The 16,637-nt window shown below is 31.2% G+C and overlaps 3 long non-coding RNA genes across 3 annotated transcripts; 1 reads left to right on the top strand and 2 right to left on the bottom strand.

Annotated features, from left to right (window-relative positions):
* Positions 1-3,937: 3,937 nt before the first annotated feature.
* On the bottom strand, positions 3,938-6,374 carry LOC116416912. The gene is made up of 2 exons (XR_004227211.1): positions 5,800-6,374; positions 3,938-5,522 (listed from the first exon to the last, which is right to left on the bottom strand). It is a non-coding gene; the product is annotated as an uncharacterized LOC116416912 (long non-coding RNA).
* Positions 6,375-6,383: 9 nt separating this feature from the next.
* Positions 6,384-8,812, top strand: LOC116416914. The gene is made up of 2 exons (XR_004227213.1): positions 6,384-6,950; positions 7,228-8,812. It is a non-coding gene; the product is annotated as an uncharacterized LOC116416914 (long non-coding RNA).
* A 3,161-nt stretch (positions 8,813-11,973) lies between these two features.
* LOC116416937 lies at positions 11,974-15,238 on the bottom strand. The gene is made up of 3 exons (XR_004227235.2): positions 14,677-15,238; positions 13,836-14,585; positions 11,974-13,558 (listed from the first exon to the last, which is right to left on the bottom strand). It is a non-coding gene; the product is annotated as an uncharacterized LOC116416937 (long non-coding RNA).
* Positions 15,239-16,637: the final 1,399 nt, after the last annotated feature.

Here is a 16,637-nt window from a genome sequence, read left to right as displayed (position 1 = left end):
AAATAAAACAGGCGCTTTGCAAAAATTAAGGGAAGAAGTTTTGGATAAAGCTGACGGTTATTTTGAATTTAAAGGTTTGTCTATTACAAATGAAAAATTCATACAAAAGTGCAGCATTAGGAAGTTATCATTGCATCCATTATATGTGTATTACTTTACAGACGCACAAATAATATTTTGGAACAAATTACAGCATAGAAACTTACCATTATCTCTCGATTCTACGGGAGGTTTAGTAAAAAAATATTTATCTTACTCCGGCAAAATTTTATTTTATTACGTACTAGTAGTTGGCTATAAGAAGAAAATCATTCCCTTACTGCAAACTATATCCAGTATACATCATGTTTTATTTATTAAAGAGTTTCTGGAAAAATGGATCGAATTTGGTGCAAAAATACCTAAAGAAATCGTAACTGATGGATCGTTAGCCTTACAAAACGGTATTTGTATTGCTTTCAACAAAATGACGTACAAGATGTACAACAATCACTGTTATCAAATGCTTATTAACTTACAACATTCATCACCAAATTGCTACTACCGTCATGACGTTGCACATTTAATTAATGCAGTACGAAAATGGAAATGTTTCGACAAATCTAATAAAGCTACAATAGATTTTTTTGTCAGAGGCTTAGGTTATCTTACACAGGTCGAAGATTTAGACGAATTTGAACAAATAGTCATATCTATTGTGATAATTTGTAACAGTACATTATCAGATGAAGGATCTGAATGTTACACTCGAAAACTGTTAATGACAAATATTTTCAAAACCTTCCAGTACAAACTTGAATTAGTTATTATATCTAGCGATGATGTAACAAATATAAGTGACGATGATGATTATGTTAACATTCCTGAAGAAGAAATGGAAGAAAATAAAGATTCTATTACTAAATATATTGATTCGATTTTCGACCGGGGAGTAGCTCTTAGTAATACTTCAGATGAGATAAGCGACAAAGTAAACTATTTATATTGTCATGAGTTTCTTAAAAATTTTAAAAATTTATGTTATACTTTTGTAACTTGGACAAACGTTATGAAAAATCATTTTAAATCTACAAATAACGCTGCATCATCTGCTCGGTCTGAAGCATTTTTTAAGAAAATCAAACAATGTGAGCGTCCAAAACAGTTACAAAAGTATATTTTGTCAGATGTAAATAGAATTAAAAAGTATGTAAGCGTTGGAAATTTATTACTTAAAAAAGAAAATAGTTATGATGTTAATGAAACAGCAATATCCATATCACCAACATTTAATCTAGAAAAACTGAAAACAAAAAGACGTTCTATAGAATCAGTTCCAATATATAATGAAATTAGTACACAAAATACTTTAGAAGAATCTTACATAAGCTTAGAGCACAGTTATTCAAAAAAGATGCCAGTAGAAAATACGTCAATTGCGGATAGTCAGAGTGATTCAAGTTTTGATAAGAATGAAATGTTAGCTTCTTCTTTCAAGGACCAGAGTGATATCCAAGAACGCGGGCTTATTTTAAATGGAAATAAAATAGGGAAAAAAATATACGGCATAAATAACAGCTTAAAGCTACTACAATTTCGAAACACATGCCCCTTCGATAGTGTATTGGAAGTTTTGACGACTATTTATATTGATAATGAATACTTTAAACGAGATATAAAGAAATCGAAATGTGATGGTTCTCTTAGTATTTACAGTTGTATAGTTGATTATTGTGACAATAATTTTAATACAGATTATGTATATAATTGTAGGAGTGAGATTTTGTATCCATTATATCAAAATGCAAAAACATCTTCAGAATCTATTATTGATTGCTGTGACAATGTAGGAAATGTACTTGAAAAATTATTGAAACAATTACCAAGTATTCAGAAAACTTTTAAATGCTCACATTGTGATTATAAAAACCAAAGAGCATATTATAGTATGTCAATATCAGCCACAAACTATTATGATAATGGTATAAAATATATTGAAAGGTTCTTAGAGAATCAATTATTAAACAATTTTATATTTTGTATGGAGTGCGTAAATAAAAGCTTAGAGGTAAAATATGAACTTTCTAATTATTTTGTAATTGATCTGGAATATTTACACGAAGAAAAGAACGCTGAGATTATTCTGCCAACCGTCAAAAATAAAAAAGTGAATTTCAAAACAGATTTTGAAGAAATACCTAAAATGTTAGAACTGAAAGATAATGATTTTGAACTCAAAGGAGTAATTGCTTTTCACGGTGACTCCAAATCACCAAAGAGCCTAGCTCATTACAAAGCTTACACATATTCCACTAATGAAGAATGGATATTGTATAATGATTTAGCCTCCAATAAAATAGTATTATTCATCCCTCCAGAAGAAAAAATTGCTTTAATTATTTATGCGAAGGTATCATACTATGATAACACAGAGAAGATTGATCAATCAGCAATATAAAGCTGCCTCAATAATCGGAGCAATATTAATTTACACAGAATTTGATAACAAGGTTGATAACAATAACAATTTGATAACTAGAGGTTAGTAAAAATTGAATTACTGATGTCTCAATTAATATTAACGCATAGGAAATTTTATAAAATCTTGTATTATTTTTCAGAGATCATCGTCGCAGATAATGTACAATTATATTGCAAGAAACACTGGCAGTCTGTTTTAAAAAATAATTAATGCATGATTATTAATAAATACATTTATTTAATTGTAGTGTAAAAATATTTATTGTACATAATTTTTTCCTCTTCTTTTCGTCAGATTGCATACAAAAAATTCGAGGGTATTTTAATATATGAAGCTATAATTAGTTTTTACGTTAGAATTTTACAAAATTTTCAACTTTTCATTTTGCTAGTTAATTATAACATTCACGATTTAAAAAATTATTGTTAAATACTAAGGTGAACTGTATGAAAAATTATAAAAAAAGTGAATACACACCAAGAGAAGTCAGTGCAGCTAAGAGATTCATTTTAACAAAATTATTTGAACCAAATCACCTACTCAAATCAAAAAGCTGTACATAGGGCTTCAGGTAAACATAAAGAAAATATAACATTATATAAAAATTGATAAGGTAAATAGTTATGGAATGAGTTTTAAAGCATCTGTGCAAAATTTCAGAGCTCTACGTTCAAAAGAAGAGAAATGACTGAAATGTTAATCTTGCTTATTACGATACTTGAGAGTTGTCATTAATTGTAGAGCTCTAAAATTTTGAACAAAAGCTTTACAACTCATTACAAAACTATTAAGCTTATCAGTTTTTATTTAAATGTATCCTCTCTGTACCTTTACCTGGAGACCTGCATACGGCTTTTCACTTTGGAAGTTTGATTTCCTACAAAAGTCTTGTTACAAGGGATGTCTAAATCCTTAATAATTTTTAAATATAATTGAAAAATTTCTAAGGTAACTGGTTAACTAATGGTACCTTTTAGCAGTAAAAAAAAAGGAAAACATTGAACACGCATTAGTATAAGTCACTGCACTTTAGAGGTTCTCTTTATAATAAATCACCCCCTCAAACTAAAAAGCCGAGCATAGGGCTTCGGATAAACATAAAGAAAGGATACAATTAAATAAAAACTGATCAGGTAAATAGTTTTCTAATAAGTTGTGAAATATCTTTACAAAATTTCAAAGCTGTACGTCAAAAGCAATAGAAATGGCTGGAAAATTCTTGCTTATTTTGACTTATGACTTTCTTCCCATTGACAAAAAAATAACAATAAATTTTGAACTAGACAGCTGAAATTTTGTACAGACGTTTTAAAAATTATTTAAAAACTAATTACCATGGCAGTTTTTATTTAACTTTATCCTGTATAGATGATTACCTGTAAACCCACTCGTGCTTTTCACTTTGCGACTCACATTTCTGTGATGGTTTTTTATAGAGAATCTATTAACCTTTGAGACTTGCATTACTGTTATCTAGTATAATTTCAAGTATAGAAAAGCATTGTTACTCAAGCTATACCTTAGTATTTAACAATAATTTTTCCTTTCAAGTATTATAAATTATTTGCATATTAACAAATTGAAGTATTTTTAAGTTTATATTATTTATAATTGTTCAAAATTATTGTTGCTTTTCCACGCTTTAAAATTAAGTAAAATACCTCGATAAAAGTCACTGACAATGATAAATAAAAATTGCTATGGTAGTTACTTTTTTTAAGGATATACAAAACTTGTTGAACGTAATGACAATACTATTAAAGTAGTTTTTAATCTAGAGGTCTAAAAACTTGTACAGATGTTATGTTAATCATTAGGAAACTATAGCTATCATGGCAATTTTCGTTTATCTATATTCGGTTCCTATGATCACCTAAACACCTGCTCACGGTTTTTCTCTTTGCAACTGTAATTGCTGAGATGGAGTATCTCTAAGCGTTTACAAGTTCTTTTTTTACTTTCTGCTGTATTTTTAGGACCAGATGGTCATAATTACTTGAGTTGAATTTTCTATTTTCACCTTCTGGACCTAAAAATATGGCAGAACACAGATTTATTTAAGCTAGTCCTGACAGATCCTCTGTGATTAGCTTTTCTAAAGTTTACTCGCAAAATAACATATATCCTGCCAAAGTCTGAGCAGATGAAAATTGAAACAAAATATTCAGTGACATTTTCGAAAGTTATTAAACAAAACATTATGTATTCTAATTAATGAACTTAGAGTTTCAATTTTCATCTGATAATACGCTCTGTATCCTATTTTGATAACACTATTCTAAACTAATCCTACTCCCTCACATTCTAATCCCTAAGTCTATTTCATCCCCCTAAGAACACTTTCGCACTTTCACTTGTAACACAGCGGTCTTCACTCTTGAAACAGATGAAACAGCTATCCAGCTGTCCTGCACTGCATCAGTCGCACTGTTGTTTACACCATCAAAGTTGACGGCCTCGAATCTGAAAAATTAATAATTTTAATATTTTGATCACTTTGTTATATTATATGTATTGTTCTGAAAATGTCCTTCATGATACACTCTTGGCGAAAGGTAATTCAATAAGTATTGAAGACTTCACTCCAGTGAATACGCGCAGCAGCACAAATAAGAGTGGATACCGGTGAGACATCAGTGATGCAGGAACTTATGCAGGAACAGTTTGCTCGTTCGATGAAAAATAAATGAATTAGTATGTTGCACAAGATATTTCAATGAGCCAGGTGACCAGACCTGGCCAAATGTTATTTATGTGATTATTTAGTAATGTGGTGAGATGTTTACGATTTCAGATATTTCAAAAATCAACAAAGAAATTATTATGTAATCTCAATTAATATTTTTTGTAATATAATGATAGTAAGTGACGACAGGTCTGGTCACCCTGATTACAATGTTTTGAAGCACCTAATATTTGTTATAAGTTAGCCATTGAAGGTTCAAAATGTTTTGTACGATAGGACATACCTGTAGTTATAACAGTAGTAGCTACAACGGTAAGCTCTTCTATCCAAGTATGATCTAATGGCATGTAGACTGATTGGTGTTATTGAAGATTACTGTAAAAGTAATAAAGTAATGATAAAAAGTGATAGAACTAGGCATGAAATTCTATTAAAAAATATCTAATATTGATTAGATTTCAAAAAATTAATCATCAAAAAATGAGACATAGAAAATGATAAAAACATTAATAATTAAAATATTTTTGCCATAAGTGACTTTATTTACAATAAAGAATCGACTACTGCAGTATAAAAACCCGTTTGTTATCTAGACTTTATTAAATAAATAAAAGAGATATTATGATGGAGTATATAATTTGTAGGTTATGACCTAGTAATTTACACTTTCACTACTTCTGGACTTATTAAAGTTAGAATAAGATTGAAAGCCAATACTCCCTGAAGAGGCCGTTGCACCAGGAGACCATCGCTGCACTGTACACACTTCTGAATCCGCGATGCACTTGCACAAACCGACTTATTGTTGTTGTCGTATATTATATAGTCACTGCAGTACACGTGCGTAACGATATAGGAACAGCTGATTCGAATCATCGAACGGAATATGGTACACGAACCGCCCGAATTGGTGTAGCATAGTTGACGAAAAAATAATTAATTTATTAATCAGTATCTATAGCGAATAACGCAATAAAGGCAATATTTACAGAATCGGTAATTAATTTACAAACGATTCGCAGTGGTTTCAATGTTCTCAGATCAATATCTTACAAGAAAAACGCATTTTTCTACTTTCTCGCGGCGTAAAAAGTTTTTGATTTTTTATAAATAAACTAATAAACTGACAATTTTTTTACTTGCGATTACAAACTTTTATAACGATTCCGCAATTATCTAATTTTTTTCCGATACGATTTATACAAATTATTCGCGAACTTCGTGCAGCGTGCACGAAGTTCACGAATAATTTGTATAAATCGTATCGGAAAAAAATTAGATAATTGCGGAATCGTTATAAAAGTTTGTAATCGCAAGTAAAAAAATTGTCAGTTTATTAGTTTATTTATAAAAAATCAAAAACTTTTTACGCCGCGAGAAAGTAGAAAAATGCGTTTTTCTTGTAAGATATTGATCTGAGAACATTGAAACCACTGCGAATCGTTTGTAAATTAATTACCGATTCTGTAAATATTGCCTTTATTGCGTTATTCGCTATAGATACTGATTAATAAATTAATTATTTTTTCGTCAACTATGCTACACCAATTCGGGCGGTTCGTGTACCATATTCCGTTCGATGATTCGAATCAGCTGTTCCTATATCGTTACGCACGTGTACTGCAGTGACTATATAATATACGACAACAACAATAAGTCGGTTTGTGCAAGTGCATCGCGGATTCAGAAGTGTGTACAGTGCAGCGATGGTCTCCTGGTGCAACGGCCTCTTCAGGGAGTATTGGCTTTCAATCTTATTCTAACTTTAATAAGTCCAGAAGTAGTGAAAGTGTAAATTACTAGGTCATAACCTACAAATTATATACTCCATCATAATATCTCTTTTATTTATTTAATAAAGTCTAGATAACAAACGGGTTTTTATACTGCAGTAGTCGATTCTTTATTGTAAATAAAGTCACTTATGGCAAAAATATTTTAATTATTAATGTTTTTATCATTTTCTATGTCTCATTTTTTGATGATTAATTTTTTGAAATCTAATCAATATTAGATATTTTTTAATAGAATTTCATGCCTAGTTCTATCACTTTTTATCATTACTTTATTACTTTTACAGTAATCTTCAATAACACCAATCAGTCTACATGCCATTAGATCATACTTGGATAGAAGAGCTTACCGTTGTAGCTACTACTGTTATAACTACAGGTATGTCCTATCGTACAAAACATTTTGAACCTTCAATGGCTAACTTATAACAAATATTAGGTGCTTCAAAACATTGTAATCAGGGTGACCAGACCTGTCGTCACTTACTATCATTATATTACAAAAAATATTAATTGAGATTACATAATAATTTCTTTGTTGATTTTTGAAATATCTGAAATCGTAAACATCTCACCACATTACTAAATAATCACATAAATAACATTTGGCCAGGTCTGGTCACCTGGCTCATTGAAATATCTTGTGCAACATACTAATTCATTTATTTTTCATCGAACGAGCAAACTGTTCCTGCATAAGTTCCTGCATCACTGATGTCTCACCGGTATCCACTCTTATTTGTGCTGCTGCGCGTATTCACTGGAGTGAAGTCTTCAATACTTATTGAATTACCTTTCGCCAAGAGTGTATCATGAAGGACATTTTCAGAACAATACATATAATATAACAAAGTGATCAAAATATTAAAATTATTAATTTTTCAGATTCGAGGCCGTCAACTTTGATGGTGTAAACAACAGTGCGACTGATGCAGTGCAGGACAGCTGGATAGCTGTTTCATCTGTTTCAAGAGTGAAGACCGCTGTGTTACAAGTGAAAGTGCGAAAGTGTTCTTAGGGGGATGAAATAGACTTAGGGATTAGAATGTGAGGGAGTAGGATTAGTTTAGAATAGTGTTATCAAAATAGGATACAGAGCGTATTATCAGATGAAAATTGAAACTCTAAGTTCATTAATTAGAATACATAATGTTTTGTTTAATAACTTTCGAAAATGTCACTGAATATTTTGTTTCAATTTTCATCTGCTCAGACTTTGGCAGGATATATGTTATTTTGCGAGTAAACTTTAGAAAAGCTAATCACAGAGGATCTGTCAGGACTAGCTTAAATAAATCTGTGTTCTGCCATATTTTTAGGTCCAGAAGGTGAAAATAGAAAATTCAACTCAAGTAATTATGACCATCTGGTCCTAAAAATACAGCAGAAAGTAAAAAAAGAACTTGTAAACGCTTAGAGATACTCCATCTCAGCAATTACAGTTGCAAAGAGAAAAACCGTGAGCAGGTGTTTAGGTGATCATAGGAACCGAATATAGATAAACGAAAATTGCCATGATAGCTATAGTTTCCTAATGATTAACATAACATCTGTACAAGTTTTTAGACCTCTAGATTAAAAACTACTTTAATAGTATTGTCATTACGTTCAACAAGTTTTGTATATCCTTAAAAAAAGTAACTACCATAGCAATTTTTATTTATCATTGTCAGTGACTTTTATTGAGGTATTTTACTTAATTTTAAAGCGTGGAAAAGCAACAATAATTTTGAACAATTATAAATAATATAAACTTAAAAATACTTCAATTTGTTAATATGCAAATAATTTATAATACTTGAAAGGAAAAATTATTGTTAAATACTAAGGTATAGCTTGAGTAACAATGCTTTTCTATACTTGAAATTATACTAGATAACAGTAATGCAAGTCTCAAAGGTTAATAGATTCTCTATAAAAAACCATCACAGAAATGTGAGTCGCAAAGTGAAAAGCACGAGTGGGTTTACAGGTAATCATCTATACAGGATAAAGTTAAATAAAAACTGCCATGGTAATTAGTTTTTAAATAATTTTTAAAACGTCTGTACAAAATTTCAGCTGTCTAGTTCAAAATTTATTGTTATTTTTTTGTCAATGGGAAGAAAGTCATAAGTCAAAATAAGCAAGAATTTTCCAGCCATTTCTATTGCTTTTGACGTACAGCTTTGAAATTTTGTAAAGATATTTCACAACTTATTAGAAAACTATTTACCTGATCAGTTTTTATTTAATTGTATCCTTTCTTTATGTTTATCCGAAGCCCTATGCTCGGCTTTTTAGTTTGAGGGGGTGATTTATTATAAAGAGAACCTCTAAAGTGCAGTGACTTATACTAATGCGTGTTCAATGTTTTCCTTTTTTTTTTACTGCTAAAAGGTACCATTAGTTAACCAGTTACCTTAGAAATTTTTCAATTATATTTAAAAATTATTAAGGATTTAGACATCCCTTGTAACAAGACTTTTGTAGGAAATCAAACTTCCAAAGTGAAAAGCCGTATGCAGGTCTCCAGGTAAAGGTACAGAGAGGATAAATTTAAATAAAAACTGATAAGCTTAATAGTTTTGTAATGAGTTGTAAAGCTTTTGTTCAAAATTTTAGAGCTCTACAATTAATGACAACTCTCAAGTATCGTAATAAGCAAGATTAACATTTCAGTCATTTCTCTTCTTTTGAACGTAGAGCTCTGAAATTTTGCACAGATGCTTTAAAACTCATTCCATAACTATTTACCTTATCAATTTTTATATAATGTTATATTTCTTTATGTTTACCTGAAGCCCTATGTACAGCTTTTTGATTTGAGTAGGTGATTTGGTTCAAATAATTTTGTTAAAATGAATCTCTTAGCTGCACTGACTTCTCTTGGTGTGTATTCACTTTTTTTATAATTTTTCATACAGTTCACCTTAGTATTTAACAATAATTTTTTAAATCGTGAATGTTATAATTAACTAGCAAAATGAAAAGTTGAAAACTTTTAAATGCTCACATTTGTGATTATAAAAACCAAAGAGCATATTATAGTATGTCAATATCAGCCACAAACTATTATGATAATGGTATAAAATATATTGAAAGGTTCTTAGAGAATCAATTATTAAACAATTTTATATTTTGTATGGAGTGCGTAAATAAAAGCTTAGAGGTAAATATGAACTTTCTAATTATTTTGTAATTGATCTGGAATATTTACACGAAGAAAAGAACGCTGAGATTATTCTGCCAACCGTCAAAATAAAAAAGTGAATTTCAAAACAGATTTTGAAGAAATACCTAAAATGTTAGAACTGAAAGATAATGATTTTGAACTCAAAGGAGTAATTGCTTTTCACGGTGACTCCAAATCACCAAAGAGCCTAGCTCATTACAAAGCTTACACATATTCCACTAATGAAGAATGGATATTGTATAATGATTTAGCCTCAAATAAAATAGTATTATTCATCCCTCCAGAAGAAAAATTGCTTTAATTATTTATGCGAAGGTATCATACTATGATAACACAGAGAAGATTGATCAATCAGCAATATAAAGCTGCCTCAATAATCGGAGCAATATAATTTTACACAGAATTTGATAACAAGGTTGATAACAATAACAATTTGATAACTAGAGGTTAGTAAAAATTGAATTACTGATGTCTCAATTAATATTAACGCATAGGAAATTTTATAAAATCTTGTATTATTTTTCAGAGATCATCGTCGCAGATAATGTACAATTATATTGCAAGAAACACTGGCAGTCTGTTTTAAAAATAATTAATGCATGATTATTAATAAATACATTTATTTAATTGTAGTGTAAAAATATTTATTGTACATAATTTTTTCCTCTTCTTTTCGTCAGATTGCATACAAAAATTCGAGGGTATTTTAATATATGAAGCTATAATTAGTTTTTACGTTAGAATTTTACAAAATTTTCAACTTTTCATTTTGCTAGTTAATTATAACATTCACGATTTAAAAAATTATTGTTAAATACTAAGGTGAACTGTATGAAAAATTATAAAAAAAGTGAATACACACCAAGAGAAGTCAGTGCAGCTAAGAGATTCATTTTAACAAAATTATTTGAACCAAATCACCTACTCAAATCAAAAAGCTGTACATAGGGCTTCAGGTAAACATAAAGAAATATAACATTATATAAAAATTGATAAGGTAAATAGTTATGGAATGAGTTTTAAAGCATCTGTGCAAAATTTCAGAGCTCTACGTTCAAAAGAAGAGAAATGACTGAAATGTTAATCTTGCTTATTACGATACTTGAGAGTTGTCATTAATTGTAGAGCTCTAAAATTTTGAACAAAAGCTTTACAACTCATTACAAAACTATTAAGCTTATCAGTTTTTATTTAAATGTATCCTCTCTGTACCTTTACCTGGAGACCTGCATACGGCTTTTTCACTTTGGAAGTTTGATTTCCTACAAAAGTCTTGTTACAAGGGATGTCTAAATCCTTAATAATTTTTAAATATAATTGAAAAATTTCTAAGGTAACTGGTTAACTAATGGTACCTTTTAGCAGTAAAAAAAAAGGAAAACATTGAACACGCATTAGTATAAGTCACTGCACTTTAGAGGTTCTCTTTATAATAATCACCCCTCAAACTAAAAAGCCGAGCATAGGGCTTCGGATAAACATAAAGAAAGGATACAATTAAATAAAAACTGATCAGGTAAATAGTTTTCTAATAAGTTGTGAAATATCTTTACAAAATTTCAAAGCTGTACGTCAAAAGCAATAGAAATGGCTGGAAAATTCTTGCTTATTTTGACTTATGACTTTCTTCCCATTGACAAAAAAATAACAATAAATTTTGAACTAGACAGCTGAAATTTTGTACAGACGTTTTAAAAATTATTTAAAAACTAATTACCATGGCAGTTTTTATTTAACTTTATCCTGTATAGATGATTACCTGTAAACCCACTCGTGCTTTTCACTTTGCGACTCACATTTCTGTGATGGTTTTTATAGAGAATCTATTAACCTTTGAGACTTGCATTACTGTTATCTAGTATAATTTCAAGTATAGAAAAGCATTGTTACTCAAGCTATACCTTAGTATTTAACAATAATTTTTCCTTTCAAGTATTATAAATTATTTGCATATTAACAAATTGAAGTATTTTTAAGTTTATATTATTTATAATTGTTCAAAATTATTGTTGCTTTTCCACGCTTTAAAATTAAGTAAAATACCTCGATAAAAGTCACTGACAATGATAAATAAAAATTGCTATGGTAGTTACTTTTTTTAAGGATATACAAAACTTGTTGAACGTAATGACAATACTATTAAAGTAGTTTTTAATCTAGAGGTCTAAAAACTTGTACAGATGTTATGTTAATCATTAGGAAACTATAGCTATCATGGCAATTTTCGTTTATCTATATTCGGTTCCTATGATCACCTAAACACCTGCTCACGGTTTTTCTCTTTGCAACTGTAATTGCTGAGATGGAGTATCTCTAAGCGTTTACAAGTTCTTTTTTTACTTTCTGCTGTATTTTTAGGACCAGATGGTCATAATTACTTGAGTTGAATTTTCTATTTTCACCTTCTGGACCTAAAAATATGGCAGAACACAGATTTATTTAAGCTAGTCCTGACAGATCCTCTGTGATTAGCTTTTCTAAAGTTTACTCGCAAAATAACATATATCCTGCCAAAGTCTGAGCAGATGAAAATTGAAACAAAATATTCAGTGACATTTTCGAAAGTTATTAAACAAAACATTATGTATTCTAATTAATGAACTTAGAGTTTCAATTTTCATCTGATAATACGCTCTGTATCCTATTTTGATAACACTATTCTAAACTAATCCTACTCCCTCACATTCTAATCCCTAAGTCTATTTCATCCCCCTAAGAACACTTTCGCACTTTCACTTGTAACACAGCGGTCTTCACTCTTGAAACAGATGAAACAGCTATCCAGCTGTCCTGCACTGCATCAGTCGCACTGTTGTTTACACCATCAAAGTTGACGGCCTCGAATCTGAAAAATTAATAATTTTAATATTTTGATCACTTTGTTATATTATATGTATTGTTCTGAAAATGTCCTTCATGATACACTCTTGGCGAAAGGTAATTCAATAAGTATTGAAGACTTCACTCCAGTGAATACGCGCAGCAGCACAAATAAGAGTGGATACCGGTGAGACATCAGTGATGCAGGAACTTATGCAGGAACAGTTTGCTCGTTCGATGAAAAATAAATGAATTAGTATGTTGCACAAGATATTTCAATGAGCCAGGTGACCAGACCTGGCCAAATGTTATTTATGTGATTATTTAGTAATGTGGTGAGATGTTTACGATTTCAGATATTTCAAAAATCAACAAAGAAATTATTATGTAATCTCAATTAATATTTTTTGTAATATAATGATAGTAAGTGACGACAGGTCTGGTCACCCTGATTACAATGTTTTGAAGCACCTAATATTTGTTATAAGTTAGCCATTGAAGGTTCAAAATGTTTTGTACGATAGGACATACCTGTAGTTATAACAGTAGTAGCTACAACGGTAAGCTCTTCTATCCAAGTATGATCTAATGGCATGTAGACTGATTGGTGTTATTGAAGATTACTGTAAAAGTAATAAAGTAATGATAAAAAGTGATAGAACTAGGCATGAAATTCTATTAAAAAATATCTAATATTGATTAGATTTCAAAAAATTAATCATCAAAAAATGAGACATAGAAAATGATAAAAACATTAATAATTAAAATATTTTTGCCATAAGTGACTTTATTTACAATAAAGAATCGACTACTGCAGTATAAAAACCCGTTTGTTATCTAGACTTTATTAAATAAATAAAAGAGATATTATGATGGAGTATATAATTTGTAGGTTATGACCTAGTAATTTACACTTTCACTACTTCTGGACTTATTAAAGTTAGAATAAGATTGAAAGCCAATACTCCCTGAAGAGGCCGTTGCACCAGGAGACCATCGCTGCACTGTACACACTTCTGAATCCGCGATGCACTTGCACAAACCGACTTATTGTTGTTGTCGTATATTATATAGTCACTGCAGTACACGTGCGTAACGATATAGGAACAGCTGATTCGAATCATCGAACGGAATATGGTACACGAACCGCCCGAATTGGTGTAGCATAGTTGACGAAAAAATAATTAATTTATTAATCAGTATCTATAGCGAATAACGCAATAAAGGCAATATTTACAGAATCGGTAATTAATTTACAAACGATTCGCAGTGGTTTCAATGTTCTCAGATCAATATCTTACAAGAAAAACGCATTTTTCTACTTTCTCGCGGCGTAAAAAGTTTTTGATTTTTTATAAATAAACTAATAAACTGACAATTTTTTTACTTGCGATTACAAACTTTTATAACGATTCCGCAATTATCTAATTTTTTTCCGATACGATTTATACAAATTATTCGCGAACTTCGTGCAGCTCGCTTTGTTAGGTCCAGTGGAAGGGGTCGGTAAAAGGGGTGGGGGTTCGAGAGCATTAGGACAGTGAGCGTCGGACCTACACTCAGTCTTATTTCCGCTCTCGATAGAGGTGTTTAACTAGTACAACCAGGCCGTGCAAGCAGCAAAATGATCTCGTTCGAGTCTCTTGATCACTGGAAATACAGTTTATCTGTAGAACACGTTGCTCAACAGCCCACCAAAATCTACAGCACATGCAGCCAGTTGTTGCATGTGTCAACTTACCAAGAGTAGCCATACGACGGTGCATATAACGACTACTACGATCAGGGTGACCAGGTCTGGCGATTTTTCGCCAAAATGGCGATTTTGCGCTCTCGGTGGCGACAAGATTTTCCAGTTTGGCGACTGCGATTTCACTGGCGATTTTCCCACTAGAGCCGTGGCGATTTTGGCGACGTTCTTTATAATGCATATGATTTATTTCTTTTCACTCTGCTATCATATCACATAGCAATGTTAGGCCTTAGGCATGAACCACGGCGGCGTCGACAACGCCATAATGGCGCTGCAGCGAAACAGCGGCCGATCCCAACCTAACCTAAGGTGGTATTAACACACTTCTCCATGGAGACTCACTTCTCTATCATTTCCGAAGCGCCGGAAGAACGCAGCAGTGCCGACAGTGCTTTTCTAGTTCTCTACCTTTACAGTTTCTTATCGTATCTATCGTCGATTGCCAAGAAATCTGCTAAATATTATTTTTAGTGTTAATCAAATGTGAATCAAAAATGTCAAAATCAACAAAACAAAAAAAGGAAGACATAAGAAATTACAATGCTGAATGGGAGAAGGAGAAATGGGCTAAAGGTTAGTTGTTAGTAGATATAGACATAAGCAAATATATTTCAAAAAGAAAAAAGAAGAAAAAATATTTCGTTTTCAGGCTGGTTAACCAAAAGTACATTAGGGGACAATACAAAACAAGCCTACTGCAAACTTTGTAAAAAAGCGTATCGTGCGCATCATGGAGACCTGCAGAAGCATGCCGAGACGCAACTTCACGTTAAAAATATGGAAAGTATATCCACAAAACAAAAAACAATCCCGTCGATGCAAAATTTAAAATCAGAAGAAAAGGTGAGGGATTTAAAGCTTGCTACGTATATAGCATGTCACAGCAGCATATGTAGTGTCGATCACCTTTGTGATGTGCTAAAAAATTTATATTTCACGATTTGAAATTGCATCGAACAAAATGTACAGCACTAATAAAATATGTAGTGGCACCAAGTATGTTAAGGGAGTTAGTGGAAGATATTGGCAATATGCCGTATTCTTTCATTGTAGATGAGTCAACTGACGTCTCCGTTTCGAAATATATATCTATTTGCGTAAAATACTTTAGTGTTAAACACAACAGGACAATTACGGACTTTTTAGGTCTTTTAGAAATAGAAAAAGCAGACGCGGTGTCACTGCATACGGTAGTTACTAGTTTTATAGACGAAATAAAACTGCCGTTATCGAATCTGATCGGTATAGGTACTGACGGCGGAGCCAACCTATGTGGCAAAAAACATTCTCTGTACACGTTGTTGAAAGAACAAATTCCTAATTTACAACTCGTTAGATGCGTCTGCCATTCTTTAAATTTAGCGGCATCAACAGCATCGGAAGAATTCCCTGCATCTATTGAGTTTCTCTGCCGGGAAATTTACAATTGGTTTAATAATAGCACTCTTAGAAGATCAGAGTATAAAAAATTGTGGGATCTATTAAATGCAGTACACGATGATAGCGATGAAAACCTGAAAAAGTTTCACAATTTTATTAAACTAGCAGCGACTCGATGGCTAGCGCGTTACAATGTTGTTAAAATAATTTTTAGAGCACTATTTCGAGTTAAAAACTCATTTTGGAATGATAAAGAATAAAGAAAAGTGTTACACGGCAAGGATTTTGAGTCAAATGTTAGATGACTATGCAAATTATTTATATTTAAAAATTGTAAAAACCAATTCTTTACGAAGTTAATGATGTAAACTTGGCATTTCAGAGAAATAATGCAGATGTAGGGAATGCTTACGATGACCTTAAAGATTTAATTATAATGTTGGCAAGAAAAGTATTGAAGCCTTCTTTCATGACCGGAGATTTCGAAAGTATTCTAAAATCATTAGAAAATGATCTAGCTTATCTACCTATTAAGAACGCTGATTATGGTATAGAATATACTGCTGCTT

Source organism: Nasonia vitripennis, chromosome 3 (assembly GCF_009193385.2).
Source record: "Nasonia vitripennis strain AsymCx chromosome 3, Nvit_psr_1.1, whole genome shotgun sequence".
Classification (NCBI taxonomy): Eukaryota; Metazoa; Arthropoda; class Insecta; order Hymenoptera; family Pteromalidae; genus Nasonia; species Nasonia vitripennis.
This window is presented reverse-complemented; position numbering and strand designations above follow the sequence as displayed.